General features: G+C 37.0%; 1 protein-coding gene and 1 long non-coding RNA gene across 24 annotated transcripts in view; one reads left to right on the forward strand and one right to left on the reverse strand.

Moving 5' to 3' along the window:
* The window catches only part of RBMS3 (RNA binding motif single stranded interacting protein 3), a 1,328,331-nt gene that overhangs the window by 418,542 nt on the left and 897,388 nt on the right, over positions 1-12,401 (reverse strand). The window lies entirely within an intron of this gene.
* LOC102154344 overlaps positions 1-12,401 on the forward strand; it is a 57,727-nt gene that overhangs the window by 12,481 nt on the left and 32,845 nt on the right. For 4 of the 5 annotated variants that reach the window (XR_005376918.1, XR_005376920.1, XR_005376916.1 and 1 more), the window contains exon 2: positions 3,304-3,462. This is a non-coding gene — a long non-coding RNA (uncharacterized LOC102154344). Of the gene's footprint in view, positions 1-3,303; positions 3,463-4,451; positions 4,502-12,401 lie in introns of all 5 variants that reach the window. The other variant, XR_005376917.1, reaches the window with a different exon arrangement.

The raw sequence follows: 12,401 nt of genomic DNA on the forward strand, positions 1-12,401 counted from the left end.
AAGTTCCTTTCTACTTAGACCTTAGTACTGTGGTTTCCCCTTCCCAAGACACTCTCCTATGATTCCTTCTGATGTTCTAGCTTGAAAAAGCAACAAAAAGTTAATCTTGAACTCTTAACTGTTGTATGCATTAGAAGCACTTAGGAACTTATACAGTGATAAGAGTTATTCCTGCTATCTGGGGTGCCTGGGTGGCTCAGTCAGTTAAGTGTCAGTCTGCATTTGGCTCAGGTCATGGATCCCAGGGTCTGGGATAGAGCCCCAGGTCAGGCTCCCTACTCAGTGGGGAGTCTGTTTCTTCCTTTTCCCCTGTCCCTCTTCTTGCTCATGCCCTCTCACTGTCTCTCTCAAATAAATAAATAAATAAAATCTTTATATATATTCCTGCTATCAAAAACTTGAAATGAAAAACACTGTATCTGAGATTTTATAAATGTCTCTTCAATTGCCCATTTTCCTCCTAAAAATTAATAGTAGTGTTGTTTTCTTCTAATTCTAAAAGTTATACAATTTTATTGAGGAAATTTCAGTCAATATGGAGGGAAATTAACCATGACGCCACAGCTCAAAAATAAACAAACTGTTCGCTTATTTTTTCTTTATTTTTAACCCAAATAGTATCAGATTATGCAGATATTTTTTCTCTTAATAGGGCATGTGGCTACTTTTCTTGGTCAATAAATATGGATCACTATAATCTTGTTAATCTGTTATTTTCAACATCCAATTGCCTAGATATTTCTTAAGGATTTCTGAGCTCTACATTATGTCTTAGCCAACTAATTCACAAAACTGATCTTATTCCAACATTTTGAAAGATTTTTAAAATTAATAGGAATAAGTAATACTCTTAAAGCCTCCTAGACCTTAGACAGTGATTTTTTTTTTTTTTTTTAGTTTTTTTGTTTCTTTGAAAGATACTTCAAAGAAAGACCCTAATGCATGCAAACCAAAGATCTCAGAAGCCACTTAAATCAAATTCAAGTAATGCCCTCCTGAAATACAGGAGATCGGAAGCCCATTTTCCTTCTCATTGCAATTACATTGGACCCATCTCAAAGGAATTTTGGAAATACATTGGGACTTTGCGACACAATTTCAGATCTGTGATTCAGAAAGGATGCCAAGAATTTGAATAGTGATCATGTCATTATACTCATGATTGCACATTTATTTAGAAGTGGAAAGTGAGAGTTTTTTTCTTCAATAATGAAAGCTATGTTTTCCCCAAGGAAATTTTATGATAGTAGGAAATTGGTATGCTAGTTGATGGTACTAACTTTTCTGTGTCCCTTTAATAGCTGATCCACAACTTTTAGCTCAAGTCCTCTCTCTTATAGGCAGAATTTGCTTGATGAGTCTTAGTTGCCCAAGACAATGGGATTTCAAGAATCCTAGGATATGCTGATTAAGATACAGTTTAGAGAACTGTGATCTGTATGGTTAAGTACTTAAGGTCAGGACATGGATCACTAGAGAAATGGCTCTGTAAGCAGAGGATTTTCTCTTTTATTACTCTCTGTGTGGTCTGTGGACCAGCAGCAATGGCATCACTTGAGAGTTTGCACAAATTCAGAATCTACTGCCCATCTGGATGGCTCAGCTGATTGGGCAGCTGACTCCTGATTTCAGCTCAGGTTGTGATCTCAGGGTTGTGAGTTTGAGCCCCATGTTGGGCACTATGCTCAGTGAGGAGTCTGCTTGCAGATTCCCTCTTTCCCTCTCCCTTTGCCCCTCTCCCTGCTTGTGCTGTCTCTCAAATAAATAAATAAATAAATAAATAAATAAATAAATAAATAAATAAATCTTTAAAATAAAATCTCTTGCCCACTGTGGATCTACTCAGTCTACATTTTGACAAGATCTCCAGAGAACTGTATGCACATTAAAGACTGAGACACTGTGGTCTGGAACAAGCCACTCATCAAGTCTGGACTGCCCTTATTACCCTTGTAAAATTGCAGGGAAAATGGGGATCTTCAGCATCTTCTCCTCCAACTACTATCAGGTCTTCCAGTCTCCAAATTGTGCCTGTGCCAAGAACTCTTCAGGCTCCACTGGACATGTTGATGTTAAGAAATACACAGTCTCCAAGGTGGCTCACACGAGACAAGTACATTTAACAGAAAACCATTCGGTATAGTTGAAGGACAAAGATGCTGGCATCATATAGTCTGGGTTCAAATCTTTGCTCTGCTGTTGGATAGCAAGGAGTCCAAAGGCACAGAACACTAAACCAAAATTGAGGGTAATAATAATATTGCCTTAATTATATATTGGCTCTGGGCGCGAAGGAATTAAAATGCATTCAAAGTTCCTGGCTTAATGCCTTCGGCACCCTCTTCCTCAAATGCCCTCACCTTCTTAGACTGCTGAAATTTGGCACCCCAATGGAATCCACTCGCCTACAATGCATTTTAAGAGACGAGCCAGACAAGCGTATTCCTTCTCCACATAATAAATCTCTGTGTTTTTAAAGACAGCAATCTTCTCCCTGCTTATATTTGCAAAATTAATATTTGGAAATGCAGGATCGGGGCTATTTTTATATAATAGCCAATTTCAGAACAAGTACATGCCCTCCTTCTCTCTCTCCTTTATGTTTGTCCTTCAGAGAGATATACCTAATTCTGTTTGGTTACAAAGTTCAAATTGGCCCTACATTAATATATACCCTTAAAAAAGCAATGTTCATTTGAGGAAGCAGGTAACCAATGTGAAGAGTGATTATACAATAAATGTATTATGCAAATTCCAGTGAACGTTTTATGCACACTGGATAAAGAATCAAATTAAAGTCTCATAACCCTTGGAAAATTAGAGTTAGCAAGCACAGAGGTTGATTTGCCCTTGAACACAAAAACTGCTAAGAGCAGACATTCCCCCATCATTTCCACAAAACTGAACCATTTCTGAAGGTTTCAGATTAAAATAAGAAATCCCCTAGGAGTCATAAAAATCAGCTATTTTTACAGAAATAATTTGGAGTTGCAATTTTAAAGTGTTATGAGTTGGAAGGAATTGGTGAACTTCTGTGTCATATTTTGAAAAGCTTATATTCCAGGGAACCGGCCAGTTGAGAACACGAAAAATTGCATATGGGAGAAGGTATGCGGGAAGGGGGTAACAGTCTCCTCAAGAATCAGCACAGGAGGGCTGATTTACAGAGCTTTCCCCCATAACAACCCGAGAATGGCAGTTATGCGATAGACCACTATGCTTCTTCGATTTTCCTTCACTCGAGGTAATAATGGGACATAATAGCTGCCTTCTTATTACACTGTTGTGTCCACTTCTATGCAGCTTGCCAACACTGATTCTACCACTGGCCTCTCTACAGAGAAATAATGGACCATTAAGAAGGAAAATGCAGAGGGTCTATACTGCATTTCACTATCGGAGAACAGAGAAACCATCGCAAGCATTTCACTAAATCAATAAGCAAGTACAGGTGTGAAGAAGGTAGGTCGAAAACCCATTTTGCCCCCAATTTTTACACATGGAGCCAGGATGTGGGCTCCAGTGCCAAGAACACTCCATTCATTCATCAACCCTTGGAAATCAATGTTGTTTCCTGTTCATCCTTTTTGGGAACCAGGCAGGATGTAAATATGAAAATAGTGCTATTGATTTAACAAGTGCTCAATGAGGTCCTTTTATGAGTTCTGAGGTAGGTGCTTAGGGGAGAGAAAAAGACAAATGAGACGCAGATTCGGTCCTGAGGGAATATACAAGCCCCAAGAAGAAACAGACGGCTTAACACCAAGATGCTCATTAAAGGCTCTATGTGGTGTGCTTGTCACAAGTACAAAAACCCATAGCACTAACACAATGGTTGAAGGAAAGCTTATGTCTGACTAATGAAGAGATGATGGAGAAGGAGAATTTGAGCTTTTTTTTAAAAAAAGTTTTTTTCGGGGATCCCTGGGTGCCTCAGCAGTTTGGCACCTGCCTTCGGCCCAGGTCGCAATCCTGGAGTCCCGGGATCGAGTCCCGCATCTGGCTCCCGGCATGGAGCCTGCTTCTCCCTCCTCCTGTGTCTCTGCCTCTCTCTCTCTCTCTCTCTCTCTCTATGTCTATCATAAAATAAATAAATAAATCTTAAAAAAAGACTAATAGTCTAAAAAAAGTGTTTTTTCTTATTTTATAACTCTTTAATCAACTGAATTGAAGTATAATTTACACATAATAAATGCCCATTTCAGTGTACTGTTTGATGAATTTTGAAAATATAGTTACTGTAGAACCACCATAACCATCAAGATATGGATAGAATCCCCCCATGTGGGCCCCCAGAGCCCCTCATTGCCCCTTTAGAGTCACCTCTCCCTGCAGTTTCTATGCACTGGCAACCACTAATCTGCTTCCTGATGAATTTTGTGGATGAATCTGTCTTTTCTAGAATCTCATACAAAAGGAATCATTCTTCTCTGTTTTTGATTTTTGCTTAGTGTGATGAAAAGGAAATGGCATCCTAATTTTGGCAATGATTTTGGGATAGGTAAGTAAAGTGTGAGTTCAAGAACTTCACAAGGACATCTAATATCGACCAAAGAAGAGCATGTTTCCAAGGAGTTGTATGAAATAATACAGGACAGATAACATGACCTGACGATGTATTACGTAGAACTTTTGAGCAATTTTACATCAAAGCTCATAATATCCTCCCGTTCCTTCAATGTGCATTGGCTACCCTGCCTCAGGACCATTGCACCTGCTGCTCCCTCTTACTGATATAACTGATCATCTTCCAGACCATACAGAAGCTGGATTCTTTCTCCCCTCTGTTAGTCTCTATCACATGTATTTCACGTCCTCCACTGTACCAGGCACAATCTGTAGGTTACTTCATTTCCTTATGAGATGATTGTGTTTTAACCCAACAGACTGTCAGTGACAAGATTATTGGGAACAGAATGGTTTTGCTCACAACTGGACAGTCCAACAGGACTTATGACGCTTTATGGACCATATTAGCCACCAAAAGACTGAGTGAATAAATGAGTGAATGAATGAATGAGTATATTCATAACATGCTTTAATCCAGTCACATGCAAAACTTCAGACATTAATATGTCTCACACCTCTCTTTGACAAACAGTTCTTTACCTCCCTTCTAAAATGCCCTTTTATTCAAACAAAACAGACTCTTGTCAATTTGCAATGCCAACCTTAAAACCACGACATTGACCTGATATGTGTTTATGCACTTTCGGGAACAAGACAAAGTATTTAACTTCCAGAGAGACCTGGAAGATGCTGGATGTCAAGGTCACCACAACTAAAACTTAGTAATTGTCATCTTCCTAAGGCAGAATTCTCTTTTCTAAATATGGCAGATGTGTACTGAAAACAAGGACGGCAAGTGTTTGGGTGTTAATGCTTTGGCTGTTTTTGAGGAACTGGAGTTTTATGCTACAGGGGTTTAAGGTGAGGTTAGCACAGCACGGTTTTCAGATCAATAAGTGACTTTGTGTCAAGGGCCTGCTGGTTGCTTGTCTAGTTTATTGTGACTTAACAAAAGGGCCCAGGAACAATATTGCTCAGCGGAAGAAAAAAAAAAAATAGGTGAGCCGATGGCTCATCTAGAAGAGAGAAAAATACCAAGATCCACAATGTTCACAAAGAGGGGCAGTCTAGAGAATGCCAGAACTCTGCAGTGCAATGGGATAATTGTAAAAGTAGCAAAATCGCTGTTTTCAAGTCATACTTTTAGAAACTTGACCTTGGAAAATTTTTCAAACACACAAAGATTCATAAGCAGTGGCATAAGCCAGTATTTTTTTTCTTTCTGACACAGTAATACCACACTAATAACTCACTTTCTATACACTCTTGAAAGCTCTCCTTTCACTTTACCCTAGGGTCTTTTAGCCTTTTAACAAATATTGCATACAAGGAAATAAATGTTTTGGAACATAATTTAAGTTTCCTTCTCCAACCTGCTGCTTAGAGGAGAATAAATTTCCCTTTTCTTCACTTTGTATTAGTCTCTTCTGCTGATGAAGAGGAAGCTTAAAATATTTTGGGCCTGAAAGACATATGAAAAAAAAAAAAAAAAAAGATTGGCCTAAGAGTTTCCTTTCTGTCCTCATGAAGAAGGAAGAGATGAAAATAGTAATAACAAGACTCAGGGAAAATCCTGCTATCCAAAGCATCCTCTTCTAGGAAAAAGATGAAAAGCAGCAGAGTTTCAGTAACATCAGACATTTTGAGATTGATTTTTTAAAAAGATATTCTTTTCTTGGAAATGATAAAGGTGACTTGTATCCAGACCCAGACTGATGACAATGTCTTTCCAGAAGCTGACATGCCTTAAGCTGACACATCATTACAACAGAATGACCTCTATCCTAAAAAATAAGGTGGGCCTGGAGAGTAGTATTCCAGCATTTTTCCTGCCAAGTTTCTGAAAGGTGCTTTAAATGTTCTGGTTTAAAGTAGACAAAATGCTCCTTGGTCCAAAATATCAATATAAAAATTTACATAATACTAAAAACCAAAGCAACATATTCGATGCCATGCACTAAGTTTTTTTCACATTTCATCTCATTGAGGTCTCATAATAACTGTACTATTACTCCAATTTTGGATGGGAGGCAGTCAAGTCTCAGCCGAAATTTTCTCATTGTAACATACCATGAATTGTGTAAGCAATCTGAAGTCGTGCAGCTGGGCTTCAGTTTAATATATATAATATATATAATATATATATATATTATATATATTATTATATATAATAAAATATATATCAGTATACATATCTATATATGTCTATATATATAGTAATATATATTATACAGATAAAATATATATTAGAAAAAACAATCATGTATATATTTAAAACACAACAACCATACATTCGGACACTTTCTAAGGAAAGTGCTTTAACTATAATACCTATACATAACATATAAAAGGATATTTAAAAATACCTATTGGCTCCAGGGTTTAATAAAAGAAAAACTGGAGCAATGTTATCCCTCAATAAATATTCATTGAACAAATGAGTAAAAATATATTAAAATATTGTGTTGTGTAATTAGGGCTAGAGATTCCTCTGTGTAAGAATTTCTATACTGCTATATCCTGGCTGAGGGTTCAGATATGTGCTGATTCATGACTGGGTTCTCACCCCTACAAGATTGATTGGAATGTAACAGATGCTCAAGAAATATTGTTTGAATAAATGAATTAATGAATGCCCTTTAAAAGGGTAAAAGACAGACCCAGGATCATCACCTGTCTAGGAATGCTCTTGGGAACGGATAGAGGAGAGATTATGAACAGAAAAGGCAGTCCTCTACAGTGACCTGCTTTTCTAGAGGATTCTCTATCATCTCACAGGTCAGGATCACAAGAGACCTGGTCCTGCACTGTCTCCTTGGATCAAACCACGAAATCAACAACCTTTTAAACCCTTTGACTTTGTTTCTTCGTCTCTTCCCTCTCCCCCGAAAGGGTCTGGCTATGTTTTTTAAAGGAAGATAATGTTTTTAAAGTATTCTGATTTTTTAAAACATAGCATTCCATATGAAAATATTTGGTTTTCCTCATTTCATTATGAAGGATATGTTTGCATTCATTAAGACATTTTAAAAACAGTTTATATAATAAAATGATCATCTTTAATTCCAGCCACCCTTCGGTGTCCTTCTCTCTCAAAATCATGACATCTTTTAATTCTATTATATGTTCCTGAACATACTATTTTGGGGCACTTGCTATATATGCAGTGTTGGAGGACAGAATTTTGCAATTCTTACATGAAAGTAACAAGTTTAAATTCTATGACTGATTTTTCCCTTATTTCGGAGACTTTGTGTCCACTTTTCATCTTTGGTGATATATGTACATGTGCTGGGAAGCTTGCTGTTTATATATGAAAACATCTCATACTATTTTCAATGTGAAGTTACCAAGTATTTCCAAATATTTTGCATACTTTTCTATAGCTCATATAGTTGTAAAACAAATGGTCATAAGAAATCCTATGGTCTAAGGTAGGAATGGGATGGAAGGTAGCCATTACAGTAGAAAAAAAAAAAAAAAGATTCTTTGGCAGAGAAAATAATTAATTATAAAATTCCAGATGGGCTCTTATTTTTGGCATATGATATTTGTTTGGAAATATAGTGTCATCAACTTTCAGAAAGCAGGAAACTCCATCTGGTATTTGTATGTTTCTGTGAGAGGATGCTTGGATTCTTTCATTGTCAGTTTTCACCCATATTGAATGATATTCTCACTCTTGGTTAAATTTGAGTAATGATCACATAGATATACACTCATCTATGGAAAGTGATTTAAATCTTTTTGAAGTCTGAAATAAATGAGGAAGTGGTGAATTATACTGGGCTGAGATCTGACCATGTAAAATAAAATACCTTTACACATTACCGAGTGCCTTGCTCCCAGTAGGCACTTTTAAAGTTCATTGAATTAGATCCATAGGATATGGGAAATATAAGTACATATAAATAAACTAGGGAAACTCTTAGTTTAAGTTCATCGACAGTAAAAAATTAATAAGAATTCAATATGTATGATTTGTTGATTCATTGGTTTTATTTATTCATTGAGTAAATGTCAAAGAGTAGTTGATATGACTATGTGGACTCCTTATTCTATAGAATAGTGATGCATGTCCTGCATTGTCCTGTGGACAAATATGTTTGGAAAATACTAGAATAAGTAATAGTTAACATTGAGACTTTTCAGAGCCTTTAAAATACTAATGTAAATCATCATTTTTTAATGAATGATAGAAAATGAAAATGTGATGAAGGGTTCCATGGTGTGATGACAGAAGAATTCACAGATGGCATTTGGCTCAATAGAATAGGGCACTTGGTAGGAGCTGCACCAGGGGCACAACATTTGAACTAGGTCTTCTGAGGAAATTATTTTCCTTTCTCTCAATATAAGATTAATACATGTTTATATAGAAAACACAAAAAATTATACAGATGACAATTTAAAAACTAACTATTAAGGACATAGTCTAGAGACAATCACTGTAACTATTTTTGGATTTCCTGATTGTCTTTGTTTATTTGACATCTCTCTCTCTTGGTTCCTAATTGAAAATTTCTTTATACAAAGAGCATGGTACATAAAGTCTAATGTGATGACTAATCTGTGCAGTATTGCAATATTGGCATTTTTCTACAGCATTATATAATATTCAAAAATATTTTATCAGTGCTACAACTATGTAATCATTCCAATGCAGTTGAGCATTTCTTGTATTTTCCTTCGTAAATTTTATTTACTATAAATCAGTGGTGCTGACTGTGTGGTTCCTAGACCAGCTACATCAGCATCACTTAGGAACTTCTGAGACATGCAAATTATCAAGACCTACCCCAGATCTACTGAATCAGGAATCCCATGGAAAAAGCCCAGCAGATAAATAATTTTGATGATTATACCTTTACATCAGTCGTTGCATGTAGTTGGGATGATCAATTATTTTTAATTACACAGTTCATTTCAGTTTGTAAAAATGTACACTGTTTGTACTCTCAGAATCTAACGTGTTAGATACATAGTAGGAGCTGATATTTGTTAAACAAAAGAATGAAATGGCAGTTCCCCTAAATTTACTTCACTGTCTTTTGGAATTTGAGATGCCAATAATTCTATGGTGCCAAATTAGTACTAATCCTTTTAGAGATAACCTGGATCTTTCTTCCTGGATGCTTGTCAGTCTTCCTTTGTGAAAAAAAAAAAATATATATATATAGTCTGGATATGTGTCTCATTCTCCTTTGAATGATTTTGTCCCAATCATGGCAGACTCCTGTCATCTGCATTTCTAGTTTCCCTCCCTCCTTTTCTTTCAAACCCTCAGATTTGGACAAAGGTTCTTCACTTGTGTCTTTAATTATTACTTTTGTTCTATAGTATCCAGTGTTCTTCCAGAACACTTATAATTTGTAATTGTATCTCTTTCATTTGTCCTGGATATCTTTCATTTCCTTTAATATCACTTTCTTGTGTTCTTCCTTGTGCTGGTAGTGTGTGTGTCTGTGGGGGGGGGGGGTATGTGGAGGGGTTAACTCCAATGTGATTTTAATTTTGAAATTATTATTCTTGCCTCCTTGCGTTTGTCCTTTATCTCACCAAGCTCCCATTTCATCCCAGCTTGTTGCCTTGGCTCACATCCTGTCCTCTTTTCATTTCATCCTGTTGTCCCTTCATCTCAGCTTATTCTATTTTGTGGCTTTCTCTTCCTGTTTACCAAAGGCAATGTCTTCTTAAATCAGATTAAGTATGACAAATAGTCTTCTAAATTTTTTCTGGTTCCTGTTATAAATAGTGTTCAAAGGTCTGTTCTTCCTCTTGTATTCACGATATTATTCCCTTTCATTCTGCCACGGGATGGCCTTTGTAGGTTACATTTTTTTTCCTACTTATCCAAAACGAGGAGAAAATTACCCAGATCTTGCATTTATAAATAATGTTAGTGAATTTCCCTTGGCTCACAAAGATTCTTTAAATGAGTGGGTTAAAATCCCAATTAGATCTATAAGTGGATTACAGCTGGACAATCCCAAGTGTCTAACAGTTTGTGTGGATGTCCTGGGCAGGGGTCAGCACTTCCACCTTTCTGCTGCTCATGGAGTCTCTGAACCAAGCAAATGTGATAAAATCTGCAGTTTCCCGCAAGTCTTCTCCTATGTCTTCTTCTTTTTGATCTTCCTACAGATAGCATCTTTCTTATGGGAACTAGACGTCCAGCCAGAGTTTAGGCTCAGCAGTTCTTCCTACATCTTTGAATTATGATTGTTGCTTGTGTACAGAAAGAATAAGGTCTTTGTGTACAGAAAGAATAAGGTTGGCAAAAATGGTCACAGTACCTTGGGCACCTTCAAAAGCAATAGTCATACAGGTAGCCTGGTTTTGCTCTTCCTATAAATTCCATTTACTGGATCTGCATGCCATTTCAGGTTCTTGGGAATGTTCTGTTTCATTATGCTTATCCTTCTCAGTGTATATTTGCACAGATAGAAGATTTATTAACCCAGAACATATCTCTAAAAGGTTGACTACAGGAAGGAGATACTTTATGCAACAGCACTATTTTCAGCTTCCCTCGAAGTATACTTCAGGACAAGTATTTATATGAAAGCCATTTATTAAGGAAATGCTCTCAGGACAAACTGTTGTGGAGCTACAGAAGCAAACAGGGTATGATTTTACTTTATTTATTTTTATTTTTATTTTCATTATTTATTTATCCATGAGAGACACACAGATAGAGGCAGAGACATAGGCAGAGGCAGAGACAGAGGCAGGCTCCCTGTGGGAAGCCCAATGAGGGACTCGATCCCAGGACCCCAGGATCACTACCTGAGCCAAAGGCAGATGCACAACCACTGAGCCACCCAGGTGCCCCAAGGGTATGATTTCAAAGTTTCATGAAGGGTAGCATTAGCCCAAACTTTGCAGGAGAACAGCGAATGTAAATCACACCTCAGAGTTATCCCAACCCCAGCAAGTGAATTGGGCTTTCATATTCAGGCAGAAGAGGGTCACTAGTAGGAAAGAGGGTGTGGCTTTTTGGCTTTTTGTACCAATAGGCAAAGTAGAACTAGTAGTCTAAGGGCCATTTCAGTAAGAAAAGTCACAGATACTAGCAGTTGGGAATACCGTCCCTTTGGGGAGAGATGTGAGAACAGATGAAAGAAAGCCAAGGGGATCTGACAATGTTCTATCTAAACACCTTGCTTATTACTGTCTGCTCCCTTACCTATACCAACCCCACACCTCCAATGGCATGAAAAGCTAATTATACTGACACAAAAGTTGTTCACTCCTGCCTCAAACCATCAAGAAAAAGTGCATTGACTGAAGAATGGTTCTAAAGTATGATTTTGTCCTTTGGAAGCAGAAGACATATTTACCTGGTTGTATATAAGCTTATTATTTATTTAAGTTTATGGTTGCCGACAGAAAACTGATTGTGGTAGAATAATAAAACTCACACTTCGAAATCCCTAATGTACCTAATCACTTTCAACATGTCTTCAAATTAAAACATGTTTTCACAAATGATACATTACACATGTAATCTGGCTTATCTTTTTACTTTGTATCATGCACTCAATTTAGCTGTAGTAGCTAGTGTGTAAGAATTAGGATACCACATTAGTTCTGAGAAAGATCTTAGAAAATACGTCTTGTCCTTTTAAACAAAGCATATTTTTAGAACAGTGACTCATTCGTAAGTATGACATCTAAGTGATACAGTAACAACAGCCTGGTGTCCTGCCATATGCCTGACTGAAGACAAGGGTTAAGTGCAATGCAAGAAAGGGGTGGGGAAGAGGGATAAATCCTTCCCTAGACTGGAAATAACAGTGTTAAAATGCAAAGTGGCATCCCAAAACCCT

Source organism: Canis lupus, chromosome 23 (genome assembly GCF_011100685.1).
Source record: "Canis lupus familiaris isolate Mischka breed German Shepherd chromosome 23, alternate assembly UU_Cfam_GSD_1.0, whole genome shotgun sequence".
Lineage (NCBI taxonomy): Eukaryota > Metazoa > Chordata > Mammalia > Carnivora > Canidae > Canis > Canis lupus.